General features: G+C 39.8%; 1 protein-coding gene across 1 annotated transcript in view; it reads left to right on the forward strand.

Annotated features, from left to right (window-relative positions):
* The window catches only part of LOC124622034 (15-hydroxyprostaglandin dehydrogenase [NAD(+)]-like), a 112,196-nt gene that overhangs the window by 67,172 nt on the left and 24,053 nt on the right, over window positions 1–20,971 (forward strand). The window lies entirely within an intron of this gene.

The raw sequence follows: 20,971 nt of genomic DNA on the forward strand, positions 1-20,971 counted from the left end.
CACACTGGGCCAAGTAGCTTCAAAACCAGGACATAGTACAAAAGTGAACATAAAATCTCACAAAACTGAGTTTCTTGTAGGTGCTTTGGGTCGCTTTTTAGGAATCTGATGTCGGAATTACAAAATTCAAAATGGCTCATACAATTTGGCAGGTCAATAATTATAAATCTGGCGCATTCGAGCAAAATTTCTTGTAGAAAGTATTGTGAGGTCGCTGATAACGATTTATAAGTCGAATTTGCTGTATTGAAATGTTTTACTCGGTATTTTACATTTTTCAAGCGAAATTATAGTCACATTTGTCGCTTGTGTCACTACTGCTTTCAGGACGATCGCTTTCGGATTGTCTGCTGGGAGATTGTTTAAAAAGTAGATCTTTTACCTCAGGCAACATCTGTTTAACTTCAACTGTCATTTTCTGGACTCTCGAGATGAATGGATCCGAAGATGCCAAAAGCCAATGAAATACGATGTGTATCGGTTTCTCACGGGAATACTTCCGTGTAAAATCTTCTCAGTAACGCCGGGTATCCTTAGTTCGAGCTACCTGCGCGTCTTCAGACAGATAACCAATCGACAACGGAGTAGCTTCGACTGTGTCATATCCGCGGATCAAAACTGTGCCCAGATGTCGGCATCGGACATTATTGCAGAATATTGTGAGTCCGGCGAAGCTGCCACCAGACTTTCGAGAAAGATCGCTGTATTATAATTCTGGAATTCTATGTACAAAATATGAACTGTTTTGCAGCATTTCGCGAAACATAAAACAATGTTAGTACGGTACATTTTAATCACATAAAAACCTCATTACCCAATTTACCAAAAAAATTATGACCACAATTCCAAATAGCTCCTCAAAAATTATACAGAAACACCTAATGACGTTTTCTGTGCAGATAATAGTGTATGAGATAATTGCAATAATGAGAGACGCAGTTTAACTTGTGGCATTCCCGCAGGATAGAAACATGACCGTCGAATAAAAAGTGCAAATACGTGCACACAAATACATTTGAACTCGTTAACTATACTGTTAAGCCACTAGGACAGCCATTTACAAAAGTGGTGGCACGCAGAGAAAGTTCTGTAGCCAAAGATTTCGGAAAATATCGGCAGCCGTTTAGTTTTAAATCGCATTACATCGGTTAAAATGTCATACACATACCTTCAGGAGTGGCACCCATCTTATTTTATCCTGATAACTAGGCACGATCGCTGTCACATATTAAACAGGCCTTACAAACAATAAAATGAAAAATTGGTGTTGGCTGATTCACTGTTCACCGTCAGATGTCGCGCCATGCATCATATCGATGTGAGACCGGAACGACGCCGCAGCAATGGAGAAATATGCGCCATTGCAATCTGCACAGAATTTCGCGGGACTCATGTCATATCGGAACGGGCATATCATTTTCTTTATAAATTCTGTCCAGACTTTGAAGCGAGTTGGCACACTCTGCACCGCTCCGAACCCTGGTGGTGAATAACATTTTTCACTGGCGGCATTTGGCCTACAAGTGCAGGAGACATGCTGACGCAAGCTTCCTGATGATCACTATTTGCGCCAGTGTGCAGGATTTAATTCAAGCCTCGCCGCTTTGTCTCACGAACTGGGGGATGTGACAGTATTAATGACGATGCACCCGTCGGGTGAGGACGTCCTAAACTTGTCGGTCGGCTTGGTGCTGTTCGAGAGGAATACGCTACGTGTCGGCGCTGGACTTCAGTCCCTCCCTTCCCTCATCACACGACACAAATATAACACAATTGCGTACATGCATTCCATTGCACTCAAGTACTCTCCACGAATGTACATACGACACACCTCTCACATATCCGCAAGGAAAGCGGCAGATACGCGCGGCGGCACTTTAATTTCCATGAGTAACTCAGCCGACTTACAGCATCCTCTACCACATTTCAGAAGCTTATATTCTCTACTTATGTAGTACCCTCTACCCTGCCTGTGTCCATCTATAGGATAAAAACATTCGCAAGCCCCTCCATTGCCACCACCAGCATCTGTAACAAACTACCCTGAAATCTGCGCACTGATAAATGGCCTGTTGCTCTTATGGAAAAGTTGAAACACTATCTTTTGTCACCCTCATGACGTTTTCTCTAAAACTGACGGATGTGGCCAGTTTTCCCTCTCTAAAGCAGCGAAGGAAATGCTCCTATTTTCTACCATTTACGAATCGTTCTCTTTTCATATCTCAGTCATTCGCGGCACTTCCTTTCCCCCTCTCTCCATAACTTGTTTCTTTATCACTTCTTCTCTCTGTCCGTCTTCCATCCTTCCACTCATGCCCATTGCTTCTAGCCGTCACTCTTTAGATCTGCCTTCATGAAACTTGTTTGCATTGTTGCACTTCTAATGAACGATTGAAAATCGTGTATATTTTTTCCCTTTTGCGCTATAGAAATTACTAAGTGTTTTACAAAGTTCAAAATTAGATACAACTTATAAAATATTTATCGTAATGAATGTGATGTAAAATATGTTAAATGCCTGGTTGGATGTAAGAGATGGTCTGATAGTCCTAATCTTGCCGGTTAAAATCGTTTCCCTTCTGTTCTACTCGCAAACAGAGCGAGGGGAAAACGTCTGTACATATGCCTCTGTACAAGCCTAAATTTCTGTTACCTTATCTTCGTAGTCCTTCCGCGAAATGTAGGTCGTTCTGCAGTCAGCTTCAAATGCTGGTTCTGTAAATATTCTCAATATCGTCACTCGATAACGACGACACCGTCCCTACAGGGATTCCCATTTCAGTTCTCGAAGCATCTCCGTAACACTTGCGTGCTGTTCGAACCTACTGGCAATAAATCTAGCAACCCGTCTCTGAATTGCTTCGATGTCTTCCTTTAATCTGATCTACTGGTATCCCAAACACTCGAGCAGTACTCAAGAACGGGTCGCACTATAGTCGAGACGGTGTAAGGTGATCCCTGACAGCTCGCAACGCTGTTGCGAGCTTTCAACTGCGAAGCTTTAATGGCTGCGGGCAAAAACAGTAACCGTCTGAAAGGTTATCAGCCCCAGAGGCGTTGCCATACAGAAGTTTACAACATCGCCATACGTTATTGGTTGAGATCGGCTCGCCCAAAGCTGCTGAGCCCTGCTCACTGCAACTGTCAGAGATCAATTTAACGCCGACGCATCTATAGCCTCCTACACTAGCTCTCCTTTACAGATGAACCACACATTCCTAAAACTCTCCGAATAAACTGAAATCGCCATTCGCCTTTCCACTAAATTCCTTACATGATCTTTCTATTTCATGTCACTTTGCAAAGTTACGTCTAGATATTTATCCGACTTGCCTGTGTCAAGCTGCACGCTACGAATGCAGTATTCGAACATTACGGGATTGATTTTTCTCCACATGTACATTATCTTACATTTTTCTACATTTAGAGATAGCTCTCATTTATGACATCAACCAGAAATTTCGTCTAAGTCATCTTGCGTACTCCTGAAGAAACGACGAGACCTTTCCGTGTACCTCACCGTCACCGGCAAACACGTGCAGTTGCAGCTCACCCTGTCGGCCAGTTCATTTGTGCTTATAGAGTGTAAGAGCCGTCTTCTTGGGGCACTTCCTGACGATACCCTTGTCCCTGATGAACACTCGCCGTCGAAAACAACGTACCGGATCCTACTACTTAAGAAGTCTTCACGCTATTCGCATATCTGGGAAGCTATTATCGAGGACAATGGAATCTGCCTGTTGTCCTTCATCTATAATTCGCGGGATATCATGTAAGACTACTCTGGAAAGAAATAATTTCAGTAAAAGCTTCCTGAGACCTATATATATATATATATATATTTATTTAGAACGTCGACATCTTCACCATCGACTGCATACATTCATTGTGATTTCCTGCGCAACCCAACTCAAATACACTCCTGTTTGCGAAACTAGAGGGATATGGGAAATTAAGGTACAAAACACTCAACAAATTCGAAAAAGATGTTGTACAGAGGCATATAATACACTATGTGATCAAAAGTATCCAGACACTCCCTAAAACATACATTTTTCATATTAGGTGCATTGTGCTGCCACCTACTGCCAGGTATTCCATATCAGCGACTTCAGTAGTCATTAGACATCGTGAGAGAGAAGAATTGGGCCCTCCACGCAACTCACGGACATCGAACGTGGTCAGGTGACTGGGTGACACTTGTGTCATACGTCTGTACGCGAGAATTCCACACTCCTAAACATCCCTAGGTCCACTGTTTCCGATGTGATAGTGAAGTGGAAACGTGAAGGGACACGTACAGCACAAAAGCGTACAGGCCGACCTCGTCTGTTGACTGACAGAGACGGCCGACAGTTGAAGAGGGTCCTAATGTGTAATAGACACACATCTATCCATCATCACACAGGAACTCCAAACTGCATCAGGATACACTGCAAGTACTATGACAGTTAGGCGGGAGGTGAGAAAACTTGGATTTCATGGTCGGGTGGCTGCACATAAGCCACACATCACGCCAATAAATGCCAAACGACGCCTCTCTTGGTGTAGGGAGCGTAAATATTGGACGATTGAACAGTGGAAAACGTTGTGTGGAGTGACGAACCACAGTAGACAATGTGGCGATCCGATTGCAGGGTGTGGGTATGGCGAATGCCCGGTGTACTTCATCTGCCAGCATGTACAGTGCCGGCAGAAAAATTAGGAGGTGTTGGTGTAATGGAGTGATCGTGTTTTTCATGGAGGGGGCTTGCACCCCTTGTTGTTTTGCGTGGCACTACAACAGCACACGCCTACAGTGATGTTTCTTGCTTTCCATTGTTGAAGAGCAATTCGGGGATGGCGACTGAATCTTTCAACACGATTGAGTACCTGTTAATAATGCACAGCCTGTGGCGGAATGGTTACACGACAATAACATAGCTGTTATGGACTGTCCTGCACAGAGCGCTGACCTGAATCCTATAAAACACTTTTGGGATGTTTTGGAACGCAGACTTCGTGCAAAGTCTCACCGACCGACATCGATACCTCTCCTCAGTGCAGCACTGGGTGAAGAATGGGCTGCCATTCCCCAAGAAACATTCCAGCACCTGATTGAACTATGCCTGCGAGAGTGGAAGATGTCATCAAGGCTAAGGATGCGTCAACACCATATCGAATTTCAGCATTATTTTAATCTGGACAGCAGGTCATGTGTTGAAATGTGGACACATGGGTACAAAATGCTAAGTCTATACTGACAGGTGTAATCTACTTGGTGATGCACTATGACTGTGCACGAGCGAGGTGACACAGTGGTTATCACACTGGACTCTCTTTTGGGAGAACGACGGTTCAAACCCACGTCCAGCCATCCAGATTTAGGTTTCCGTGATTTCCCTAAATCGCTCCAGGGAAATTTCGGGATGGTTCTTTTGAAAGGGCACGGCCGATTTCCTTCCACATCCTTGACGCAATCAGTGCTTGTGTTTCTTCTCTAATGAATTAGATGTCGACAGGGTGTTAAACTCAATCTTCTTTCCTTGCGACCGTGCCGAAAACATCAGGTTGTAACGCTTTTGACGTTGTTGTGGGAAGACTGTTCAACGGAGAGGAAAAAATCAATCTACTGATGTGCGTGCTTAATAAGGTACCACACATAAAAATATCTGCATATATATCCATTACAGTCTGCGTAGTTACTTCAGTGGTACATAAATTGACATGTAGTATATTACTAAGAAAATTAGGTGCACGATTCTGACAGCGGTGTAACCTCCCCACCGTAATTTTAAAAGAAAATGAACGATACTAATTAGAAATGCTGATGGACATTGCTCTAAGCGTAACCTGCCCACAATGAAATGTACTGACAATGGCAACAAAAATGTGAAATACGCAATCTGACTCAAATATAAATTCCTCATGAAAAATTAAAGTCCATTCAGTGATAAGGAAATTCAATTAAACCGAAATATCGGTCTTTGGCCCTGTAAAACAATCAGAATTAAAGTCTTACCTCAGAATAAATCGATGTCACATATCTGCTCTTGTTGTTGCGCACCGCTTGGAGGAACTGCATTGCAAATAATAATATTTCCTTTTTTTGTGATTCTAGTGAAATTTTTCTTCAAAAGAAGTGGAATGAAATGGGAAGTGCAACGAAATCTTTAGTTCAATAAAAAATTAAATTTTCGAGAAAATGCTTTTGAAATAAAAATTATTATTGGGGAACTTGTTGGAGAATAGTTACAATAAATAAAATTTTTCATTATCTAATGATTATATTAATTAACAGTATACCTTATTCACCATCTTGACCAGTGTTGCCGTCCGCTCTCCATGACGACTATTAGCGTACCGCACGCGACGACTACCGACAGAGTACAGCTCTCAACTAGACAGAGCTACAGACTCGCAACGACTGACTGACTGCTACTGACTCGCAACGACTAACAGAGTACTGCACGCAACTAGACAGAGCTACAGACTCGCAACGACTGACTGACTGCTACTATTGACTGCTAACAGACTGAGCAACGACTGACTACTAACACACTGAGAACCGCTCGCAACACTCGCGCGGTCAAGCGCATACTCTCTGGTCACAGATGCTACAATGCCTCGCCATCGCTGCTGCGTTACATACGTGTTTCATAACCCTCCACTGGGGGGGCAAAAATTTGGCAGCGATGGTGAGTCATTTGGACTTGCCAAGCGCGGCAAAATTTTTCTTTAACTAACAAAATTCTACAACTTACAGAATATTTAAATGTTGTGCACACGCACTAAGTACAAAATATATCAGACAAAGACAAAATGTGAATACTAAACATAGTAGCAAATCAGAAAAAAAAGTATGTACAATTTTTTTGACAGATAAAGTGCACAGGCACTGAAAAAATTCTTTAGCATATGCAGAACAAATAAACTGACTGGCAAGAATAATTAGATGTAGTACATAAAGTAAATGTTGTGCACACGCACTAGGTACAAAATATATCAGACAAAGACAAAATGTGAGTACAAAACATAGTAGCAAATCAGAAAAGTATATACAAATTATTTGACAGATAACAAAGTGCACAGGCACTGAAAAAATTCTTTAGCATATGCAGAACAAATAAACAGACTGGCAAAAATATTATATTGACAAGTGACATAAGTGTATTCGCATTGGAGTTCAGCGAATCGAAAAATGTATAACCTATGAACTATGTGGCAAGAATCAGGATAGGAAAGGGAAGGATTGCATCATGGTTGTAGCACTTTAGATTGCACACAGCTGCTCTGAAAGTCCATATCTTTCCACAGAAGTACAACACCAAGTGACACAACTTGAAGATCTTTTCCCATCAGAATTTATCAGTGTAGCCAAGACACTGAACTGTCGTAGTAATGTTCCATGTTTTCATTTTGGCAGTACATTACGTACACCAAACAGTGGGACCATAATAATGTCTTCATCGCTCATGGTGGTGGACAGCATGTCGTGTCAACACCACACTCTTACAAGGCACACCAACGTAGAATTAGTGCAAAACCAAAGATAGTGCTCCATGATCACTAGGATAAACAGGACAAATGGACATTGCAGTAATTCAGGGTAGTCAGCTTATGAGGTGAAGGACATCAAGTCACATAATATTGACAATTACAGACTTAATTAGTAGTTTGTGGCATTCATAGCCCAGTTATTGAACATTTCTGTACCAAGTATGTAGTATTACAGGAAAATGTTCATTAATTGTTGTACATAGAATCAGTAGCCTTCTTTTCCTGGTTACAAAGCATTATGAAATAATCGCATTCTTTTCAGTTACAGAGTATAATTAAGAATCATTAACCTTTTCCTAATTACAGTTAATTAATCATTTGTCATTCCAATAATCATTAGCCTTTTCCTAATTACAGTTAATTAATCATTTGTCGTTAATTAATCATTTGTCTAATTACAGTTAATTAATCATTTGTCGTTAATTAATCATTTGTCTAATTACCGTTAATTAATTGATCATTTGTCATTTCAATATAGTAAGAATTATTAGCCTTAATTAATTACAAAGCATTATTAAACAGTACCATAGTTAATTAATTATGTGTCATTCCAATCTATTAAGAATCATTAGTCTTTTCCTAATTACAAAGCATTATTAAACAGTCACATTCTTTTCTGGTTACAAAGTATCAACATTGGAAACAAGAGCTAATCAATGGCATAATTAATCACAATTCGTGGAGTGACAATTATTGGCACTCAGTGGCCAGCAAGTATTGAATAAAATCATCATTCAGTATTATTCAGGTTATTACGAAGTCATTATTAAAAATCAGTTAATTACAGTCAAATCATTAATAATCACAGGCAGTATAAGTGGTATCATTACAATAAACAGTGGCAGTTATTAGCTAGTGACAAAGCATCATTTTGAATATAGTCTCATTAAGAGGTCATTAATCAAGTGACATGCTATTCAGAGTTGATCAGTATTATTCAGAATTATCATAAACTAGTGACATTATGTGGGACTGGTAATACATTTTTTTTGGTAGCAATGCATTGCGTTGGGATCGATAATTAATTGCTGAGGCATAATACTTTTTGCTTTTGACCTATTGCTGCAAATGAGGATAGGTAACGTCATTCGTCATGAGTCAGCTGTAGCAAGATTATGTAACAAGGCAGTACATGTGATCACATTTATAAATGATAAACACAAATGGGTAAAAAATATAAAAATGCAAGTACTAGAACAGGTATAATAAGTAACAGGTTTAGTAAGTGTCATGAAAAACTTCTCCTGGAAAAAAAATACAAAAACGGATTATTGACCTGAAAGAAGAAACGCACACTATGCTGAAAAGTAGTGAACTTCGAATTAACAAGTAGTGAAATGTGTATAAAATGTGTTCCATAGCTGTCCTTTCCAAAACTTTCCATCATCCTACTATGCAATGTAACACCTGCTGTCAAAGCAAACTGCAACAAATACTTAAATAACTACGTAGCATAAATACATAACTTCAACATTATCCTCATCTGTCACCTGTAAAGAAAAACTTCATTATTCATAACATCATATCCTTCATCATTATTCATCAGTATTCCTTATCATCTGCAAAAAATCACTTCATTACTCATTACATAACTATTCCTTATCTCTAGCATATTTCATCACTAAACTAAGATATGTAGTTCTCTCTGACAGCCTGCATCAATCACCTTGTATTCTGAAAGAAAAATTAGTTAAGACTGCTATTCTGTGATGAGTATAGTATATTCTTGTTAATGTTTGTTAATCCTGATCCATTTACTCTTCCTCATAAAGTTATTGCATCTCCTTTCGTTTATTCCGTAGGTGAAATTCCATTTATGTTAAATTTATTTCTTAGAATCATCATTCCTTTCTGAAATTGATGAACAAAGATTAATGTCCTGCATTTAAATCATATACCCACTAGATAATGACTGGTTTATGGTAACATAATTAACCCTACAGCATAACATGACAGAAAACGTAATATGTCAAAACATTGACAGTGTTCAGATGCAAAAATGTACACAGAATAATACAATGCAGTAGCAAAAAAAATGTGAAACAGTCACGATGTTGAGATGTCATAAGGCAAAAAAAAATGTCAAAGTCGACTGGTGTGTGTTATATCTTAACTATTTCATAGTCCATACAAACAAAACTGGAGTACAGTCATATACACAAAAAAAATGGAAAATGTGCACGGTCTGATGTGTAACGACAAGAAAAGCGACCTGCTAACCTTACCTTGCCGGGCACTTGCCAAGAAAAAATACGATAATCATCAATAAGTAGTCACATAAATATAATTGCAGAAATAGTCATAAATGTGTAAATTCATCTGGAAAAATATGCATGGTCTGATGTGTAACGACAAGAAGAGCGACCTGCTAACCTTACCTTGCCGGGCACTTGCCAAGGAAAAATACGATAATCATCAGTAATTAGTCAGGTGAATTAATTGCATTAGTAAATGGCATCATAGTGTGTTGAATCATACAGTGGTTTCACTCAATAAACGGTTTAATGTTTGAGATATGGTGATTGCCTTTCGATTTTCTGGTTCTCAAAGTTTCGACGTGTACAACATTGGGGTGAGGGATGCTGCGAATCCGATACGGACCTGCGTATAGAAGTTCAAATTTACTGCACTTACCTTTTAATTTGCTGGATAAATAGTGTGTACGTACTAATATCTTCTGTCCAACGTGAAAGTCGCGGCGTGTACAAACCTGTTTTTGCTGTCTTCTCCGGCGCTCTGCGGCACGTTTGAGGTTGTTCAGCGCAATGTCAATTATTTCGTGGTGTCGTAGGCGACGACTTTTGGGAAATTCTATTAATTCTTTAATTTTGTTCGGTGGTTCAACGTTTTTCAGTATAACAGTCGGAGATAGCATAGTGGATTCATTTGGAATGGAATTAATTACATCTTGGAATGAGAGTATGTGTGTATCCCAATCAATATGTCTTTTGTGGCAGTATATTCGGCACAGCTTACCAATTTCCTTCATTAATCGTTCACAGGGGTTCGAAGAAGCGTGGTACTTGGATATATAGATCGGAGAAATGTTTCTGGCTCGTAACATGCGTGTCCATACGCTACTACGAAATTGTGATCCATTGTCAGAAATTACTTTCATTACATGCCCTACATGAGACAGAAAATGTTTTACAAATGCTTTAGAAACAGTTTTAGCAGTAGCTTTGCGTAACGGAGTGAAAGTAACAAATTTTGAAGTGAGCTCAACAGCGACAAAAATGTAGCAAAAACCTCTGTTAGTTCTCGGAATCGGACCAAAAATATCTACTGCGGCCATGTGTCTTAATTTAACAGGTATAATGGGATATAAAGGAGGAATATGTGAAGTGGTGTCTGATTTAGCTTTCTGGCAAATTTTACAAGACGCTAAAACTCGTCGTATACGTTTTTCCATGTTAGTAAAATAACAGTTCTGTCTCAATACAAGAAAACATTTTCGTGCTCCGTAATGTGCGTAACTTAAATGAGTGTACCAAATTAGTTTGTTAACCAGTTCGTCAGGAATGCATAATAACCAATTGTTGCTGTCAGGATGAGAGCGGCGAAACAGAACGTCATTGCGTACAGTGTAGTGGTTCCTAATCGTAACATTATTCTTATCTAGCCAAAGGTGTTTAATTTCTTTCCACACGTTGTCTTTATTTTGTTCTTTTGCTATGTCCTGTAATGACGACGAAATAAAATTTTCAAATGCTACTTGTTGAATGTACATAACACTGAAATTTGCTTTGCAGAAGTTGGTTGCTACGTCTTGCTGATTGTTGCCGAGAGAACGCGATAGTGCGTCTGCTATAACATTTTGTGTGCCGGGAATGTGAACAATCGTAAAATTAAATTCCTGTAAATACAGTTTCCATCTACTTAATCTGTCGTGAGTAAATTTAGCTGAAAGCAAAAATTGTATTGCTCTGTGGTCTGTGTAGACGGTGGTATGTCTGCCATAAAGAAAGTGCCTAAATCTTGTGAAAGCCCATACAACACATAATGTTTCAAGTTCTGTAACGGAGTAATTTCGTTCAGCAGGTGACAAAATGCGACTTGCAAATGCGATGTTTTTAATTACTGTAGAACCATCTTCTTCGATTTCCTGGAAAATGTGTACGCCTAAAGCGGTGTTGGAACTGTCGGTGGCAATGGAAAAAATTCTGGTAAGATCTGGGTGCGATAAAAGTGGAGCATTCAGCAAAGCATGTTTCAAATAACATTCTCGTGAACAAAATTCTGCATGTCAAAAGTAATGTTTGCGTTACTGTAATATGCAATCTGTGGTGTATCTGGTTAAAATCTATCGTACGTGTTATTATTTACGGGAGAATGTTGTGGCATATCCACTATATGAACTGTTCTGTTATTTCTTACTGACGTATTACGCTATCGAAGACACCTATTGTCTGGATCATTCATGATAATGTGTTGTTGCTGATGTTCTTGCTGCTGAAAAGATCGACTGTTATTAAATGTACGCTGAAAATTGTGCTCGTTATTTTTACGTCCGTCATGATAGTAATTTCTATACGGCGCATTGCGATACGAGTTGAAATAGTGTGTTATCTGTACGAAGTTATTTCTTTGCTGCCATGCGTTACTATTTGTTGGAGCTGGGACTATACGTGCACGCGGCGAAACATTAAAGTTTAGTTGACCTTGTAGACTGCATTGTTGGTTAGGTATGCTAAGCGGTTGACTTTCATGCTATTGTGGTGAAAAACATCTATTGTTACAGAAATGTGGTTCCGATTGCTCAAAATTTTGTACATACTGATGATTACGATTTTATCTGTTATTAAAGTTACGGCGGTAGTTGTCATTACGGGAGTGCCTACTGAAAATTGTCACATTCGGTAAAATATTTGTCATATCCGGTTTTCATTACATGTTTCTTAATACTAGGTAGAGCAATAGTTAAAGAGCAGTTTGGATAGATATAAAGGATAGTAGAAGAAAAGGCAGCAGTGCAGAAAACTAAAGATGAAACAGCACTACCACAGCTCGGGGCCCTATGCTCGCTACGGCACATATTCATTAAAGCGTAATGAATCCCCTGAGGTCTTTTACGCACTGCAAATAAATTTTAGCTTTTGTGTTACAGGCAATAGCGGTAAAATTTCAAAGGCAAATTGTTGTATCCGTGCTAATTCAAATTTCTTCATAACAGGCAATGCTGTTGTAAATACAAAAATAAATTGTCGCATCTGGTTCAAAGCTAGCTTCTGCATTACAGGTAATAGCGGTGAATGTACAAAGATAAATTGTCGTATACAGCTCAAAGCGTGTACCTGTGTTCTGTCATTATTAACTTCCTTTGATTTTCTTACAGATAATATTTTCTCGTAACCAACGTCCTCGTCACTGAATTTAAGAGCACGTTCCGGTTTCTGAGTGAATCTGTTCGTCTGTGTCATTTCGTACTTCAAGTTACGTAGCTTTTCAGATTTTAAGTCGCGTGGCTTTTCGGATTTTAAGTCTCGTAGTCTCTGTAAATTGCTCACATGATACACGCTGCGTGACTCTGACAAATGTTCATAAAGTGGCGTCTGTTGTGGTATGTTATTAACTGACATGTTTTTCATCTCTGTTACTTCTTGTTGTAAATTTGATAACTTCCGACGTAACGTGTTGTTAGATGAATCGATTTCATTAATTGTCTGCTGTAAATTTTGAAATTCAGGCGTTTGGATAAATGAAACCGGTGCAGTATCGTCTGATTTATTGTCATTAGCATTTTCGATAACATCAATACGACTGGCCAATTCATCACATTTTTCAGTCAATATCTTAACCTGATCATCGGTTTTAGAATCAGACGCATTAATCTGTTTTTGCAACTTGCGCGTAGTTTCGCTCAGTTTTTTAACATCAGCTTTGATAACATCACAATCCTGTGTTAGATCTAACTGTTCGAATCTATCTGTCACTGTTTGAATATTTACTGTGTGTGTATCTGTTTTTGATTTAAGGTCAGAAATTTCATCCCGTAATTCCGCGTTCAATTGTTCTATGGTATTAATTTTGTCGGACACTGTAGTAATATTATTGTCTACATACGTCTTCGCTTTCGCGAATATTTTACGTTTGTCCTCTTGTCTTTGTGCAGTGATTGTTTCCATGACTTGTCGTTTTACTTTGTTTTGATCCTGAATAAATCTGCGGAAACGCGTATCACTGTTCTGTATGTGCTGATTAAAGCGCTCGTTAATCTGAGTGTTCTGCTGTTCGAATTTCGTGTCTATCTTTGCGTCCATAGTGCGCGAAAGTTCTACCGTCATTGCTCTAAACTCGTCCCGTAATTGTGTAGCTTTTTCAGAGCACTGTTTGGCGACTCCGCTAATTTCGTCTCTGAGTGTATTTGTCGCGGCTGTTTGCATTTCCCTTAATTCTTGCGCAACAGACTTTATTTCTTCGCTATTTTTTTGTGAACAAGCCTCAATTTCCACGCGCAACTGTTCCTTAGTGTCATGGCACTGCGCGGCAACGGCTGTAATTTGTTCACTAAGTTGTTTGAAATTTTCGTCATTATTGTCAAGTTTTTCATTTAAGTGTTTGTTATCTTCCCTAAGTTGTTTGACCTGTTCATTGAGTTGCTTGAGGTTTTCATTCTGTTGTTTGTTATCTTCCCTAAGTTGTCTGAAATTTTCATCATTTTTATTAAATTTTTTGTCCTGTTCACTAAATTGTTGTTTGATATCTTCACTCTGTTGTTGTAGCAATCTTGTCATAATTCGTACCAAGTCAAAATTAGCGTTTATATTCTCTGTGCTGTTTAGTGGTGGATCTAGAACTCTCTCGCTTTCCGTGACCATTTGGTCATTCTGTAATTTAGAAAAAGGTTTGTCAGTCGGATGTACATTGTCAGACACTGTTCCGGAATTAAATAAATCCGTCGTACTTTCAGTATCCTGTTCATTTTCATTAGACAAATTTGTCTGTACATTACTTGGATTTTCTAAATCGGGTGTGTTAAGCTCTGCAGCGCTCATTACCATAGAGCATTCTGCGTCATCAATTGTCGTCAAGTTAACAGACGAGACAATTGAGTTCGTTTGTTCATCATTAAGGTGAAAGTCATCATTAGTGGTTGGAATGCACTGATTGTTAGTGAACGCAGGATTGTCATCATTACGTTGCGTATCACAATTACTATCGGTCACGTTGTTTAAGTCGGTAATTTCATTCACAATACTTCGCGATACACTATTCACAGTCTTTCGCGGCATTTTTACAATAGTCAAAATTTTTCACAAAACAAATAAGCACAATGCAAAAGCAACACACAAATACAACAAAGCAGCAAATTGCCGTTGACCTGTAGAAAGAAAGTCACAATATTATTAAAAGCGTTGCGCCAAATCCTAATTATCTAAGCAAATAAGAGCAGATATCTGACTGTCGCTCAAAAGACTCTCAACGAAATACGATCCTGGACTGGGTGTCGCCAAGTGTAACCTCCCCACCGTAATTTTAAAAGAAAAAAAGACAATACTCAATAGAAATGGGAGCCAAGTGTAACCTCCCCACAAATTTTTTAAAAGAAAAGGACGATACTAATTAGAAATGCTGATGGACATTGCTCTAAGCGTAACCTGCCCACAATGAAATGTACTGACAATGGCAACAAAAATGTGAAATACGCAATCTGACTCAAATATAAATTCCTCATGAAAAATTAAAGTCCATTCAGTGATAAGGAAATTCAATTAAACCGAAATATCGGTCTTTGGCCCTGTAAAACAATCAGAATTAAAGTCTTACCTCAGAATAAATCGATGTCACATATCTGCTCTTGTTGTTGCGCACCGCTTGGAGGAACTGCATTGCAAATAATAATATTTCCTTTTTTTGTGATTCTAGTGAAATTTTTCTTCAAAAGAAGTGGAATGAAATGGGAAGTGCAACGAAATCTTTAGTTCAATAAAAAATTAAATTTTCGAGAAAATGCTTTTGAAATAAAAATTATTATTGGGGAACTTGTTGGAGAATAGTTACAATAAATAAAATTTTTCATTATCTAATGATTATATTAATTAACAGTATACCTTATTCACCATCTTGACCAGTGTTGCCGTCCGCTCTCCATGACGACTATTAGCGTACCGCACGCGACGACTACCGACAGAGTACAGCTCTCAACTAGACAGAGCTACAGACTCGCAACGACTGACTGACTGCTACTGACTCGCAACGACTAACAGAGTACTGCACGCAACTAGACAGAGCTACAGACTCGCAACGACTGACTGACTGCTACTATTGACTGCTAACAGACTGAGCAACGACTGACTACTAACACACTGAGAACCGCTCGCAACACTCGCGCGGTCAAGCGCATACTCTCTGGTCACAGATGCTACAATGCCTCGCCATCGCTGCTGCGTTACATACGTGTTTCAGCGGTCATATTGAGTATTCATTCCACAAGTTGGGAGACTAAACTGAAGTGATCCCGAAATCATCTTCTGGACGAAACGATCGTGAATTTCCATCTCGCAAAAATATTCGTTGTCCTGCACTTTGCATAGTGTGATAGATTTGGAGGGTTGCATTGCTTAATATTTGATCCCTTTAAGATTAATACTGACTGTCCAAATAATACTATCTAATATGTCTAATATGTTCCCTCAAGATAAATAAAAAGAACGTTCTCCTTGCCCACTATAGTACTTGGGCATTTGCCACAAAAAATTTTATAGATGAATGATTTATTATTGCTACGTTGCATTGGTTCCTGCAGCATGTTATTACTCTCATAAGTTCAACCGAAATTGTACCAAGGTGTGGAGTGGTGGGGTACCTCATTACTTTAGTTCCTTTGTTTTACCATTTGTTAATGTGATCTCATTTTCGGTCGTGTTTGCACTGGTTTTCTTTTTTTTGTTATACATTTTGCCAACCATATCGGCATGAGAAACAACCCCAAATCCCAGTTGTTGTAAGGTAGGTAATTTTTGTGAATTTAAGCTTCAAGCGGTAAGTTCATTGAACGATGTAACATAAACTCGAAAAACGTTCTCTTAAAACGGATGACACCAATCATTGTTCATCAGTGTATAAGTACACGTACTCTTACTTACGTTTGTATTCGATGTCAACGTACTTTCCTATCAGGAAAGCTTGGATTGCTACTCCCAGTCTGTGGTTTATATTCTCTTTACTTTTATTATTTTTACTTATTTTTCAGCCTCAAATAGCAAAATTCTCGTAAAATACCCGCGTCTCATTTTCTAATCTACCTCCCTCAACGTCACCTGACTTAATTCGATTACACTCCTTTAGTCATGCTTTACTTTTATAAATACTTACGTTATAACCTCTGTTCAAGACACTACGCATTCGACTCAACTGATATTCCAAGTCCTTTGACATACCTATAACTATTGCTAAGATGACTTCATTCGAAGGACATTTAGCGCGTTGCACAGGGATTACAGTCTGGCAGAAAATTTTAAAGCGCATCAAGCTGTTGACATGGAAATTACACCGTCATAGTGCACTGGTCCCTTTCTTGAAGTGGATATTTTCTCTGGATGACGTTAATCAGTAGCTACTTTCCTATACTGACGAGATGAGAGTTTTTCATGAACCAACTTTCCTTTGGGTAACAAATTCAGCTTAGTCTATCTTTTATTTATAGATTTTATCGATTGCTTTTAAGACGTCTATATTTTTATCTATTCTGTGCTGATTTTGGCATCTGTGTGGCAGTGATGGATCCAAACATTTCAGTAATTCTCTTTTACTTTTGAAACATACATTTCCCCTGTATGCTTCCTATCTCCTACGGCACTTAGATAGTTCAAAATCCCCTATCATGTGCCATACCTGTCTATTCCTTCTTCTGGGCTGCGTTTTCCAGAAACTATTTTCTAGACTATTCTAACCTCTTTCCGTTTCTTAACTTAACCGAGTATTTGGTTTTTAACACAACTTAAGTAATTAAATTAGATATCTGTTTAAAATCTAAGTATATGGGAATACACTAACCTTGAAAATTCCAGCTTGCCTTTACATTCTCACTTAAGAGGCCGTGCAACAATACAGATTTCTTGTTCGCATCAAAGCACACCCAAGACACACAGTCTGTCCTAGGTCACTACTATCCTTGGTCTTTACTAACGTCTGTCATTCACATAAGCTGATGGGAACAACGTTGAAAATCTCCGTTCTAGTTGCCAGTTCGCCAAAAACTAAGTATTCCAAAAAATGGTGAAATATTTTTGTCACTGCGATGGTCATATTGAATACTGCAGTTGTTGCTGTACAACATAACCCTCATGTGAGACCAAGCAGTTTTCGAAATACGAGGGACTTCCCAATAAATTTCCGTTCTGTTGTCATCTTTCGAACTGCAGAAAATAGTATGACAATTTCATTGTGATAGTCTGTCCTATTTTCTTCCCCGTGTTCTTTATTTGGATTGATGGACGTATATACGGACACACTGATCAACCTCGTCACTTAGCGTTTGTGGCGGTCCGTCATCACAAGCGGCTTGTATAAAGCGTCTAAGTAATATAAATTCGCAATAAATACAAGGTGAGTCAGGAGGAAAGGTACATGCTTTGATAGTTGATAGTATTGATGATTCTGAACAAAAAACTTCAAATGAACATATGCTATTTTCTTCACAGTATCCGATATACGACTGTCGCATGACCTTCTTCACCAGCACTTGCATACGAATACAATTAAAGCAACATCAGGGTACAAAGTGTTGGCTTTACTGACCATTTCAGTGCACATATCACTTGCGCCTGGTGGAGCGCAGAGTAACAGGTCCAGTTGTTTTAGATAACGATCGCAACGGAGTTTTGGTATTTTGAATCCCTTTAAAAGGTGATACCAGAATACTTAGAGGCTATTCCTTTGACAAACGACGTCGCATGGAGTTTCAGCACGACAGAGCTCCTGCACATTCCGTACTTCCAGTGAAATAGTCTCTTACTGAAATGTATCTTGGGCGGTGAATCGGTCCCCATAGAGTCATTTTTTGGCCACTGAGGTTACCCGGTCTCGCACCATAAGACCACAGTTTGTTGGGTTGGTTTAAGAGCGAAGTCTACAAACGCAAAGTAGACACAAAGGAGGAACTTCTCGTTCGTATTTTACATATGTGTGCTTAAGTAAAGGACCGTACGAATGAACTCAAATCAGCAAGACAGAAACTGTTTACAGGATCTGTAAAATACATTATAATTGAAGGTGAACTTCCTGAACTTCTTGCATGAGGATACATACACAGTTAAACAAAAATTAGATCACACTGTTTCTTTTACTGTCGCCTACAGTTGTCCTGTTTCCCACTGTTTTCATTATTTTCTTCGGAAACTCTTAAGAACGGAACATATGAAACTTCATGGCAGATTAAAACTGTGTGCCGGACCGAGACTCGAAGCCGGGACCTTTGCCTTACGTGGGCAAGTGCTCTACCAACTAAGCTACCCAAGCACGACTCAAGACCCGTCCTCACAGCTTTACTTTCACCAGTACCTCGTCTCTTCCTTCGGAACTTCACAGAAGCTCTCCCGCGAAACTTGTAGAACTAAAAAATGGTTCAAATGGCTCTAAGCACTATGGGACTTAACATCTGAGGTCATCAGTCCCCTAGACTTAGAACTACTTAAACCTAACTAACCTAAGGACATCACACACATTCATGCCCGTGGCAGGATTCGAACCTGCGACCGCAGCAGCAGCGCGGTTCCGGACTGAAGCACCTACAACCGCTCGGCCACAGCGGCCGGCTTCTTGGAGAATTAGCACTCCTGAAAGAAAGGATATTGCCGAGACATCGAGTTGCCTCAGTCCGGGGGATATTTCCAAAATGAAATTTTTACTCTGCAGCGTAGTGTGCGCTGATATGAAACTTCCTGGTAGATTAAAACTGTGTTGGTAGGGCACTTGCCCGTGAAAGGCAAAGGTCGCGAGTTCGAATCTCGGTCCGGCACACAGTTTTAATCTGCCAGGAATTTTCATATCAGTCCACACTCCGCTGCAGAGCGAAAATTTCACTGCGGAACATATGTTCATATGACATCATTTGTTCGGAAGAACTCAAATCCTGTTACTTTCCTCCTGACTCGCCCTCTATTTATAACACCAGATAACTTCGTTACACTGTTCTGATGATAGATCCAAGTCAATGTGTAGAATAATATGCATGCAGTTTCTGGAATAAATAATATTTAAATGAAAAAAGTCACTTGAAATAATTCTTATTTCAAATTCCTTTCCTTCAGACCACAAACACAATAGTTAAGGAATGCCTCTAAATGAACTTGTATAGTATCTGGTCATAGTATCCGGGCACCTATTAATGAACAATAATATGGGGTGTCTCCACCCTTCGCCTTTATGACGGCTTGTGCTCTGATGGAGACACTTTCAGTAGGTATCTGTATGTCTGTGGAGGAATGGTAAACCATGCTTCTTCAAGAACCGAGTCCAGAGAAGGTAGCGATGTTGGACGCTTAGATCTGGAGCGAAGTCGGCGTTCTAACTCATCCCAAAAGTGCTCCATTGGGTTCAGATCGGAAATCTGGGCAGGCCAGTCCGTTTCAGGAATGTTATTGTCCACAAACCAATGCCTCACATACGCATTATGATAGTGCGCACTGTAATGCTAATACAGTCATCTTCTCCGAACTGTTACTCTGCTGTACGCAATACACAACGACGTAAAACGTGTTCATATAATTGCGGACTTAGGCGTTGGCTTGAGTGCAGGGACCGTACACTAACGTCGAAAAATACCCCCACACTGTAACAGCACATCCTCTGTACTTCAATGTTGGTACTACTCATTACAGCATATAACATTCTCTAGGCATTTGGGTAACCCAGACCAATTCATCGGTATGCGACAATGTGTAGCCTGATTCAGCACCCCAGTCCACTGGTTTACATTCGCCCACTGCCCACTGTCCAGTGGCGTCGCTCTTTACACAACCTCTCAAGCGTCGCTTAGCACTGACAACAGAAGTGCGTGGCTTGTAAGGAGCCGCTCGACTATGGCGCTGAATTCACTTTAAACTCCCAGTGCTCAGTCAGTAAGCTAGCTGGACTGCTGGTAGCACTCCGGAACTCACGAGTGATTTCTTCAGCTGATACCGCGCACGTTGTAAAAAATTATTTTACGCATTGCTCAGTGCTCCCTGTCAGTCATCACATGAGGTTGCCTGGTCTTGATTTAGCGAGGGATGCTCCTTCAGGTGTCTACTTCACAGTCACATCGTCAGCAGTTACGTGGAGAGCTTATGAATCGTTCAAATGTCACTGAGGGATTTCTTACTCAGGTGACATACAATGGCTAGCTCACGCTCGGGCCGCGGGGGGTAGCCGCGTGGTCCGAGGCACCTTGCCACGGTTCACGTAGCTCGCCCCATCGGAAGTTCGAGTCCTCCCTTGTGCATGGGTCTGT

This window comes from Schistocerca americana, chromosome 7, assembly GCF_021461395.2.
Source record: "Schistocerca americana isolate TAMUIC-IGC-003095 chromosome 7, iqSchAmer2.1, whole genome shotgun sequence".
Lineage (NCBI taxonomy): Eukaryota > Metazoa > Arthropoda > Insecta > Orthoptera > Acrididae > Schistocerca > Schistocerca americana.